Source organism: Canis lupus, chromosome 7, assembly GCF_011100685.1.
Source record: "Canis lupus familiaris isolate Mischka breed German Shepherd chromosome 7, alternate assembly UU_Cfam_GSD_1.0, whole genome shotgun sequence".
Classification (NCBI taxonomy): Eukaryota; Metazoa; Chordata; class Mammalia; order Carnivora; family Canidae; genus Canis; species Canis lupus.
The window spans coordinates 20,235,040-20,242,064 of NC_049228.1; positions in this window are offsets into that span (position 1 = coordinate 20,235,040).

Consider the following 7,025-nt stretch of genomic DNA (forward strand, 5'->3'; position numbering starts at 1 on the left):
TCGTTTTCCGGAAATGTTCCTGACCAAAGAGGCAGACTGGATTTGAAATGCCTTCGCATCATCACAAGAAATGTCAAAATTACCTTTGTTGATGAAGGCAAAGATACTGGATTCTTTGACTTGTGTAAATTTGTAAGTGGTCGTAAAAATGGCTTTAAAAACTTTTTAAGCATTTCACCATGTATACTGAATTACTGCGTTGTACCCGTCAAATATATACATAATCTTTGTCAACTATACCTCAAAGCTGGAAAATAAATAAAAACTTGAAAAGCGGCCTACTCTTGGTTTTGGCTCAGGTCACCATCTCAGGGATCAGGAGATCAAGCCCACTTGGAGGTTGGTGCTCAGCAGGGAGTCGGCTCCAAGATTCTCGCCCTCTGCCCCTCCCCCACTCATGCAGGCTGGGCCCTCTCTCTCCCCCTCTCAAATAAATAAATCTTTTTAAAATATTGCGCGAACACATTTCTCACCAATGGTAACAAATGTTTTAAAAAAGTTAAACGTTTTTATTAGAAATTTTATGTCACCATTTCAAACGATTTATATTTGTGGAAGCAAGCTCATGAATATTTTTTCTCATTTAATGTGTACTTTAGGGGCACCTGGGTGGCTCAGTTGGTAGACGAGGAACTCTTGGTTGCCACTCAGGTCATGATCTCAGGGTGGTAAGATCCAGCCCAGCATCCAGCTCTGTGCTCAGCTGGGAGTCTGAGATTCTCTCTCTCTCTCCCTCTACCCCTCTCTCTCTAGTCTCTAAAAATAAATACATCTTTTAAAAAAATAAAGTGTACTTGGGGCCCCTGGGTGGCTCAGTCAGTCCAGCATCTGACTCTTGATTTCAGCTGAGGTCATGATCTCAGGGTACTGAGTTGGAGCCCCACATCGGGCTCTGTGCTCAGCACCGAGTCTGCTGGAGATTCTCTCTCTCTCCCTCTCCCTCTGCTCCTGCCCCTCATTGACATGCATGTGAACATGCTTTTTTTCTTTCTGTCAAATAAAATCTTAAAAAAAAATAAAGTGTACTTTTGAGATATATTTAACAATAACATTGGTTTCAGGTGTACAACATAATGATTCAACACTTGTATATATTGCAAATGAGCTCCACAATAAGTCTTATATAGTTAGCATCCATTCCCATACATAGTTCAAAAAAATACTTTTCTTGAAATGAGGACTTTTAAGATTTACTCTCTGATGCAATATAATACTATTAATTACAGTCACCATGCTATACTAGACATCCATAATTTATTTATTCTATAACCAGAAGTTTATAACTTTTATCCCCTCACCCATTTCAAGATTCTTTTTTAAAACTAAAAATATTTTAGGGGATCCCTGGGTGGCGCAGCGGTTTGGCGCCTGCCTTTGGCCCAGGGCACGATCCTGGAGACCCGGGATCGAATCCCACGTCGGGCTCCCGGTGCATGGAGCCTGCTTCTCCCTCTGCCTGTGTCTCTGCCTCTCTCTCTCTCTCTGTGTGACTATCATAAATAAATAAAAAAATTTAAAAAAATAAATAAAATAAAAATATTTTATTAGTATACAAACCTCCTGATATTGAATCCCTAATACTTTGCATTTTTATTTTCATCACAATTATATATCAAAGATATAATTTTATCACCAAGTCCTTTATAGAGACCTTTCATTTGCCCCAGGATGCTAGTCAAACACTATCTTTTCTGTTTGCCATAATGGGCAAAGATTGGAAGCACTGCCCTAGGTTCTCAATATCGCTCTCACCCTCCCTCCCTTTCCTCTCTTTCCTTCCCCCACCGCCCCCTCCAACACTGAAACAAAGTAATATACAGAATAGTATCCTCACCAGAAATAGGAAATGAATCATGTGATGGGAATAAATTCTAATTGAAATATTATGCTTACGATCACTTTTCCATGTGCTCTGTTCTCTTTCACTGGCTCTCTATCTTCCCTCCCAGTTGGCAATCAGGAATACCTCCTGATTTGGGATAGAAGATTAACCTACAATCGAGGAACAGCCTTATCCCAGAAAGGCCAAGTGGGCACTATGATGGAGCTTGAGGTAAGGAAGTATGAAGTGGTTAGCTGGGGCCAGCTCTGCTCTTGACTATAAGTCAAAATCTAAGGACACAGAGCCTAGGATCAAGCCATCTGACTTTTATTTTTCTGATCAACTTGTTAAGTCCTAAAGGAAAGAGCCAAGAGGACCTTCAGTGCTTACAAAGCATCTAACTCAACTGGTCAAGTAGAAGACCTAGCCAGTTAGGGGTTAGGGCCCAAAGTTCAAGCCAGCAACAGAGCACATTGGTTGGAAAGTCTATGCTCATGTGTCTCAAGGACCCAGCAGAGGAGGCTGCTGCCAGTCAGCCATGGTGAAAGATAAGGATCTTGGTCACCATCTGTCCTGAGCTTCAACTCTAAATATTCGAGTGTCTCCTGTGCATTTTCAGTCAGATATGCTATGGACACTGCTAGCTCAATATGTCTGACACTGAACTTACTGTCCCTACCTACCTTTAAACAAAAGTTCTTCCCTTGATCCCCTCAGTTAGACATCAGCCCCACTCACCCAGTTACTTTAACCAGAGAGTATTAGGAGTCACCACATTGTCATCGAAACATAACCCATATCTCCCCTCTCCCCTGGATTATTGGAAGAGTCTCCTCACCAGTCTCTCTACCTCCATCCCCTGCCCATTTCAATTCACCTTCAATCTTGTCGACAAAGTCACTTTTCTATTTTTTTAAAGATTTTATTTATTCATGAGAGACAGAGAAAGAGAGGCAGAGACATAGGCAGAGGGAGAAGCAGGCTCCATGCAGGGAGCCTGATGTGGGACTCAATCCCGGGACTCCAGGATCACGCCCAGGACCCCGGGATCATGACCTGAGCCAAAGGCAGATGCTCAACTGCTGAGCTACCCAGGCGCCCCCAAAATCCCTTTTCTAAATTGCAAATCTTACCATATTATTCCTTGCTTACAAAGCTCTGATAGCTTCTTTTGCCTATAAAATCCAAATTCTCTTATATGGTGTAAAAGACTTTTCATTTCATGGGCCACCTACTTCTCTGATCTCTTTTGCCAATTTGTCAAGGATCCGACAAGTATGAAATACTGCCTTCTCTACTGCCCCCTCTGGTGGGAAGGCTCAGGTCCTGACACCCACCTGAGGATCACCTGCCCATCTCCTTATAAGGCTCAAACTAGGTCTCCTCTGACTCCACCCAAGTAGAATTACCACCTCTTCTGTGATAGAGATCAGTGGTACTGCGCTAGAAGCAATTTTGTCCATATGGAATACTTGACCGTGTCTGGAGACATTTTTCATCATTGAAACTGAGAGTGGGGAACTATTGGCATAGGGTAGAAACCAGGGTGCTGCAAAAGATCCTACAATTCATAGGATGGCCCCCAAAGACAAAGAACCATCCTATATAAAACGTCAATAGTGCTGAGGTGGAAAAACCCTGATGTACCTCCGGCTGTCATACCATACACTTTATCACACTTGTTTACCCATCTGTTTTCTCCGTTAGACTATAAATTCCCCAAGGGCAGGCACCATATCTTACCTTTACATCCTCAGAGGTGAGCAGTGCTAACCACATAGTAGGTGCTCACTAAGTATCTGTGAAGTGAATTCATGAGAGAACAATCAGTCTCATCTCACCACTGGGCCTAACAAGCTGACAACTGCACCTCCAGGCAAAGAAAGTGGGAACATAGATGTGCAAGATCAGTGTAGGTAGGAGAAGTGGGTCTGGCAGAGATGCCTACAGTTATAACCTACTGTTCAGCCTGTAAAGGTCAAAATATCCCCCTTTTCTCAAGTCTTCTATCTCCTCGCCACCCTCGCTCATTAACCCACAGGGTCACCAAATTCTGTTGATTCTCTACCTTAGAAATAGTTCCTGCGGGATCCCTGGGTGGCGCAGCGGTTTGGCGCCTGCCTTTGGCCCAGGGCGCGATCCTGGAGACCCGGGATCGAATCCCACATCAGGCTCCCGGTGCATGGAGCCTGCTTCTCCCTCTGCCTGTGTCTCTGCCTCTCTCTCTCTCTGTGACTATCATAAATAAATAAAAAATTATAAAAAAAAAAAAAAAGAAATAGTTCCTGCACCATGGTCATCCCCACGGCCAAAGCCCAGGTCCGGTTCCCATGAGTTGTGCCCTCCTGCCTGGCCTCTCTGCCATCTACAAATGGAGAAATTCAAATTTAAGTCTCTGTAGTTTCTTCCAGCACTAAAATGATAAGATTTGCAATTTTATCTAGTGACCATGAATTCCAGATTTCTCATTAAATAATTCGTGTAAGTCAATATTCCTTCCTTTTACCCATATGGATATAAAATTTCAAAACACTAAATAGGAATAATTATAATTTAGGGACACCTGGGTGGCTCAATGGTTGAGCATCTGCCTTTGGCTCAGGTCATGATCCCGGAGTCCTGGGATCGAGTCCTGCATCAGGCCCCCTGTGGGGAGCCTGCTTCTCCCTTTACCTATGTCTCTGCCTCTCTTCATCTGTGTCTCTCATGAATAAATACGTAAAATACTTTTTTAAAGAAGGAATAATTATAATCTAGAAGGCCTTGACACCATCCATGACCTTTTGTCTTGGAAACAAACTCCAAAGGCAGCAACTGTAATTGGTCCTCCCTACCTAGTAACCCCCTCACGGATGCCAGTCTCATAACAAATCCGAACAAGGAGTAAAGCAATAAGAGCACAAAAATGTGCACAGATACTTTCAACAAAGGGATGACCAATGCTTTCAATTAAAAAGGAATCTAAAAAGAAAACAGCAACATCATTTTAAGTACAGCCAGAGCAACTCATTCTGCTACTTCAGCACTCCCCAACCCCTCCACCTTTCAGAGATGCTGGGTTGACTTTTTTCCCATGGAATGTGATGCTCTTTCTCAGATATTGTCATCACCATCCGTAATGCCACCAGCCTTGTATTATAACCAGGGGCCTGTATTACTGTTATGTGTGGATATAGAAAATGAAGTACAGGTTATGTAATTTACCCATGATCCTACGGCAAAGGAGATTGAGTTAACAAGCACCCAGCGTGTGCTCTAATGCCAAGTAGAGCATCAGTTTTTCTCCTACAAGAAATCCTTCTGTTGTATTAAGCAGATAGAGTGCAGTTCTGAGATTATCATTTGGCCAGATAGCCTGCCAATTCTTTGAGCAAAAACTGGGGTGCAAGTTTAACAGACTCAAAGGTGGAGAAAAAGTAAAAACTCTACAATTGATTCCATACTTTTCTGAACAGGGAAATCTTTACAGGATGATAAACTGTATTTAATTGCAACTGTTAATTTGAGTGAATATTATTAAGTAACTGTGATACTTTTCCCTCTATGGGCCAAATGCAGCTTCTGAATTTTTCTCAATATCCTGCTCTAGGCAGGAGCTATTAACTGAGGCAGGCACTCAAAGGAAACATTTGCCTCCCTTACCTAACCCATGCAATAATGAGGTTTAGAGAGTAAAATACGAATCTATTTAAATTATTCTATTACAAATCTTGTAATTATTTTGTTCCCAGTGGCCTAACTTGGAATATATGGAAGAAAGTAGTGGAATGGTTTTCCAGAGCCATTTGAGTTACTTCGGGTTCCCTTTCTTTAATAGGGTTTTTGGAAGAAAACTTGTGTGAACTCAGTAAATACTGAAAAATAAAAATAAAGGAACCTAATTTCTAATATCATGATCTGAGCTATTGGAGTAGAATCATAAATCTTGAGTTTGAAGGGTTATTCATTCAGTGAGAAACAAGTGATTGGATAGAGAGTAAAAGAGAAATCTATTCAATGTTTAAAGTTCCTCAGAAACAAGTGGGGCAGCTCCCCCAGTTTGCTGCTTGATGGAGGTGGCCAATGAACCTTGACAAAGTGGAAGTCCTGCCTTTATCAAGTAGGCCAGGGAACAGAGCCTCACCAAGGGCAAAAGCATTCCTTTCCTAAAAACAAAAGTTAAACCAGATCTGTTCTCTTCTATGATTCTTAAAGAAGCATTATATCAATAGGCTTAAGCATTAGTAAACACAGTAATACTTTTTAAAGATTTTTTGTATTTATACATGAGAGACACAGAGAGAGAAAGAGAGAGAGAGAGAGAGAGGCAGAGACACAGGCAGAGGGAGAAGCAGGCTCCCTGTGGGGAGCCAGATGCAAGACTCCATGCCAGGACTCCGGGGATCAAGCCGTGAATCAAAGGCAGACACTGAACCAGTGAGCTATCCAGGTGCCCCCACAATAATAACTTAATAAAAATAAAGAAATGTAAGAGAGAGAGAGAGAGAGAAGCAGCCTAAAAGAGTTTTCCTATCCCCCACCTTTGAAATGTAAATCCTCCCAGGAGTAGTCTGTCAACACCCACACTGCTTGCAAAGCATGGTCAGAAAGAGTAAGGCCAGGATGTAAACTAAATGAGGTGGGGGAGCGGGGGCACCTGGGTGGCCCGGTGTCATGGTCTCAGGGTTCTGGGAGCCAGCCCTCCATCAGGTTCTCTGCTCGCCGGGAGTCTGCTTCTCCCTCTCCCTCTGTGACCTCTGTCGCTCTTGCTCTCTCTCAAATAAATAAAATCTTAATAAAAAATAAATAATAAAATAATAAAATAAAATAAAATAAAATAAAATAAAATAAAATAAAATAAAATAAACAAGGGGAAGGGGGAAAGGCGCCCTCGGGAAGCCTCCAGAGGGGTAAAAGGGCGCTTGGGGAGAAGTCTCTAATGTTAAATGAAGGACACCCTAATTAGTGGGCCCATTCTGTCCAGCGCAACAGGAGGACCACGTCCTCTCATTCCTAGGACGCCCACAAGTCGCGCGCAGAGACCCCCAGCTCTTCGGGGATCTGCGGGCCTCCGGGTGGGTCAGGCAACTGGACGTGCTTTTTTATTATTATTAAATTTTATTAGAGACAGAGAGACACAGGGGGAGAGAGAGAGAGAGAGAGAGAGAGAGAGAGAGAGAGAGAGAGACCCAGGCAGAGGGAGCAGCAGGCTCCGTGCAGCGAG